Source organism: Penaeus japonicus, unplaced genomic scaffold (genome assembly GCF_977035675.1).
Source record: "Penaeus japonicus unplaced genomic scaffold, GWHDUDI00000001_assembly GWHDUDI00000029, whole genome shotgun sequence".
NCBI classification, from domain to species: domain Eukaryota; kingdom Metazoa; phylum Arthropoda; class Malacostraca; order Decapoda; family Penaeidae; genus Penaeus; species Penaeus japonicus.
In genome coordinates, this window is record NW_028234431.1 from 21,392,181 (window position 1) to 21,397,180 (window position 5,000).

General features: G+C 39.7%; 1 protein-coding gene across 2 annotated transcripts in view; it reads right to left on the minus strand.

Moving 5' to 3' along the window:
* Positions 1-5,000, minus strand: part of Cow (Proteoglycan Cow) — a 334,513-nt gene that overhangs the window by 266,493 nt on the left and 63,020 nt on the right. The gene's annotated exons all lie outside the window — the stretch shown is intronic.

A 5,000-nucleotide genomic window follows, 5' to 3' on the forward strand; every position in this document is an offset into this window, starting at 1 on the left:
GCCTCCTTGTTGAAATCTCAGGTTAAGGATTTGCTTAAACTGACGCAAATTCATGACCTCAAAGTAAAAGTATCTATTCCTGTTGGCCCAAATACCTGTAGGGGAGTAATCTTTCACAGGGATTTGAGGGCAATAGAAGAATGTGAAATTGCATAACCAAGAAGGATAGGAATGTGGAGCCCATGATACCATTACATTCACAGAAAAGACACTCAAGTGTGCTAACTGTCGAGGTCCCCATCAGTCAGGCTCTGCTGAATGCAGCAGCCTGAAGAAGGAGCTGAGACATGAGAGAACACAATGTTAGTTACCGTGAGGCCAAGAAGAAAGTTGAAGGTTTGCCAAGGAAACCCAATACTTCTTACGCTTCAGCAGTAACTAACAATGTTTCCAGTGCAGTGTTAGTCAGGAGCTCGCAGCAAAAGATCAAGAAATTTCGGAACTTAAGACAACTGTTAAGAACTTAATGAATCAAATTAAAGAATTGAATAAAACAATAAAGGAAATTGCTGAATTAACCCAGAAAAAAAGCATCATAAGGAGGAGGATACCAAATCACAATCTGGGTCACACCTTCTAGTCCAAACGACCCCTACTAGGACTTCATCTGGTTTTTGGCCTGCTCGTAAGAGCAGATCATCGTCCACCGGGCGTCTCCCTAGCAGTGGGGAGCAGGCCATGGAGGCTACTGTCTCCAAGAATTCCCGAGAGAGGCTCTCGAGAAGAGAGGGAGAGGAGGAAGTGCCTCCCCCCCAAAAAAAAAAAAAATATATATATATATATATAATTAATAAATAAATAAAAACCGGCGGGCAAGGCAATTCCAAACCTAATAAAACGTAATCCACACGTTTACCATTATACAATGGAACTGTCGAAGTCTTAGATCAAAATTAAACGCCCTCAGACTATTAGCCTCGTCTTATACTCCCAATATTACAGTTCTCCAAGAAAGCCTTTTGAACGACCAAGTCTCTGAGCAATCATATCGATGAGAAACTATCATTTGTGCAGAAAAGACCGAGAGGGAAGGGGTGGAGGCGGGGTCGCCATGTACATCCACCAGAACCTCCCTTTCACTGAAGTGACGATTAATTCTACTTTGGAACACGTCGCATGCAAAGTAAAATTCAAGAACACGTATCTGACTATATGTTCAGTTTATTGTCCACCTGATAATGTGGCAATCTATGGTGAACTTTTTGCTCTTCAGGATAGTCTGCCTAATAACAAATTAATTTTAGGTGATTTAATTGCTCATCATACTTTATGGGTTTCCCTGCGGGTGGATGGTAGAGGTGAACAAGTAGTTAAGGTGATCAATGACTCTAATCTGGTAGTAGTCCGGCGCGAGTGAACGATAATACCGGTGATTTGAGCTTTATTGACCTATCATTGGTCTCTTTAACACTGGCAACCAAGTACTTGTGGCACACCATTGACAACTCGTTGGGAAGCGATCACCATCCTATTTGTATTAAATATTCATGAGACACTACGAGAACGCCTTCAGCACCTATATTTAACGTAAAAGGAGCAAGTTGTTGGAGAAACCATTGATGATAAAGTAAACAATGTTCAAAATTGTATTATAAATGCAGTAATGGCAACCATCCCTAAGACTTCGACAGATAGCATTAAGAACAGAGTTCCATGGTGGACACCAGATTACTGCAGGATGCTATGTGAACGTAAAAAAAAAGAAAAAAAAAGAAAAAAAATCACATATGAGAACTATTGCAAATACAAACTAGCGAGAGCTAGGGCTCGAAGAACAACCAAAAGAGACTCCTGGCGAAGCTTTGTCTCTACAATAAGTAGTAACACCAGCATTTCAGAGGTTTGGTCCACAGTTAACAAAATTAATAGAAAAAAAATTATCCTGGAAAAAAAAAAGCATCAACTATGAGGGAAATAGCTTTAATACACCTAGAGACATTGCTATCACACTCGCTAGGCTGTTCTCTTACACAAGTAGCTCAGAAATCTACCATCCTGCTTTCCTAACCATTAAGGAAGCATATGAGCTGCAACAAATTCACTTTGCCGCAGGACTTTGATTACAATAAAGATCTTACAATGGATGAGCTTGATCGAGTCCTTGAAGCTTGTAGAGGAACATCCCCAGGCCCAAATGGGATTCGATATGAGATGATAAAGCATCATAATCATGATGCCATGATATGTACAATGATATTTGGAAAAGCCAGACTTTTCCAAATTCATGGCACTTCGCACTTCGAGGGGGTAATCCCAGATCCGCCATTTCTTACCGCCTAATTGGGTTGACAAGTTGTTTATGCAAGGTCATGGAAATAATTGTTAACAGTAGGCATTTTCTAAATTCCAGGAATTTACTAGTTGACGAGCAATGCGGGTTCCGAAAGGGAAGTCAAAGTCTCGATCAGCTAGTAAAACTGGAAAGTCATATTCATGAGGCATTTTTTTATTTCAGTATTTTTAGATATAGAAAAAGCCTACGACATAACATGGCGACATGGCCTACTCAGAAACTTGCCTTGTTGCATCCAAAATTTCATATCTGACAGAACTTTTTCTGTTAAACTATTTTCCGACAATGTCACTTTTTCGGACATTTATGTCCAGGCAAACGGGGTCTCACAAGGAAGTGACTTGTCACCAACATTATTCTTATGTGTAATAAATGACATTTTACCATCTCCTCGAAATCTTAAATACTGTATACCGATGATTGTGCATTATGGCACTCCAGCAGTAATGCAGAGTTCTCGGCAAATCAGATCCAAATGGCACTGGATATGATTCATAACTGGGGCCTCCAGTGGGGTTTTAAGTTTTCCATAAGAAAGAGTATTGGCGTGGTCTTTACCCATAGGAGAAAGCCCAACATCAGGCTAACTCTAGACAACCACCCAATACCTATTCAAAATTCTGCTAGATTTCTTGGTCTACTCTTTGATAGTAAATTAAATTGGAAAGACCACATTGGTCAGTTAAAGAATAAATGTCAAAAAGCACTTAATCTATTAAAGTGCATTTCTGGACACAAATGGGGAGCTGATAGTAAGTCTTTACTAATGCTATATAAATCTCTGATTAGGTCTAAAGTAGATTATGGGTCAATCGTGTATGGCTCAGCAACGAGCTCAACTCTGAAAGGATTGAATGTTGTGCAGAATGCTTGTTTACACATCTGTCTTGGAGCCCTTAAGTGCACTCGCACCGAGCGCCTAGAGGTAGAGTCGGGAGTACCAGCCAGATAGCCCCGTCACCAAAACGGGAATGTTTTGCGCCGGCTGTTAGGCCCACAGCACCGCGGCGGAAAGCCGCTGTGCAATAGACTCGATGACCTCATAGATGAAGTCGGTATAGATCTCTCTACCATCGATACCCTGGGTCACTCAAATATAGCGCCTTGGGAGACGCCCAATTTTACCATCGTGGCAGACTGGCTACATCAGCCAAAGCCACGGTGCCGGAGGCGGAGCTAGGCCAGCGGTTCAGAGAGATCCTTTTTAAAAATCTTTCCTTTTTTCATATATATACCGACGACTCCAAGACAGACGAGTGTGTGGGTGCGTGTGTATGGTCGACTGAATGCCAGTTCAGACTGCCGAATCATACATCGATCTTTCTTGCTGAACTTTTTGATATTGATAAAGCTACGATAGAATAGTCATATTTTCAGACTCACTAAGTTCATTTAAAGCAATTAAATCCTTAGAAACTACCAAAAATGAATTACAGGGTAATATCATTCGTAATCTACATAGTGCAAACAAAGCAATCAAGCTGTTATGGGTACCCAGACACTCGGGTATCCATGGCAATGAACAGGCTGACAAATTAGCTGTGTCAACTGGTGATCTGGAGCCTGGCATTGTCCGCACAGATCTCAGGTGTTTTGTTTCCTTAATAAAAACAAAAAATAATCTGTGGCAAAGTGAGTGGACCGACCTCACAATCACTAAACACAAAATAAACATCGAACAGTGGGACACAGCCCACAGAAAAAAAAAGAAAAAAAAAAGGGAAGAGGTGGTGTTGGCCCGAATTAGGGTCAATGCCACACGGTTAACACACCTCACTCCCTATATTGAAAAGAAATTCTCTCCACAGTTTGACCACTGTAACAGACAACTAACAGTGGCACACATCCTAACATCATGGTAAAAATATGATGATCAAAGGCAAAATATAAAAAATTATCTTCAGGTGAAAAATATAGAATGCAATATAATAAACTTAATATCAAACAATGAAAAGATAATCAGTAAAATAATCATTTTTCTAAAGGAGACAAAACTTTATGACCTCTAGACTGATGAGATAAAATGGAACCATTGGCTTAATGACCTTGACGTGTGCCGCTGGTTGATAGCCAATAAATCCACCAAAGAAAGAAAAGGGTAAAGGAATCAGAGATGACAAAGGACCAAATGTAATAAGGAAATTCCATTGTCACTACTATAAGGTAGAACATAATCTAAATTCATGTAAAGAGATTGGTGAACTAAATTATAAGGAAAAAATGGAATATGACCAAAGGTCATTTATTTGTCGGGGTTCTTTAATGTTTGGCCATATCATAAAAAAGAAAAAAAAAGAAAAAGGAAGACGTGTGCAGTGTGTAAGAGATGTCATAATAATCAAGGAAAGGGAAGCTTTACTTAAATAGAGCAAGGAAAGGGAAGCTGAGAAAACTAGCTCTGTTGAAAAGGGTCAACAGCTGAGGACAATATTACCTCATATAAGGTTAGTGAAGAGCCCAAAAATTATATAGTCCCCAATAAGGTAAAGTTAAAGTACACAGAGTGTATGGCACATACAATGATAATGCCAGTATGGTTACATCATGAAAGTAATGTTTATAACAGAATCCTAGTTTATGCATTATTAGATCAACAGTCAGATGCTTGTTTCATAAAGAAGTCCATTTTGAATAAATTATGAACTAAGAGCCACAAAGTCCACCTAAAGCTAGCAACAGTGCTAGGAGAAGAAACAGTTGAGATTAC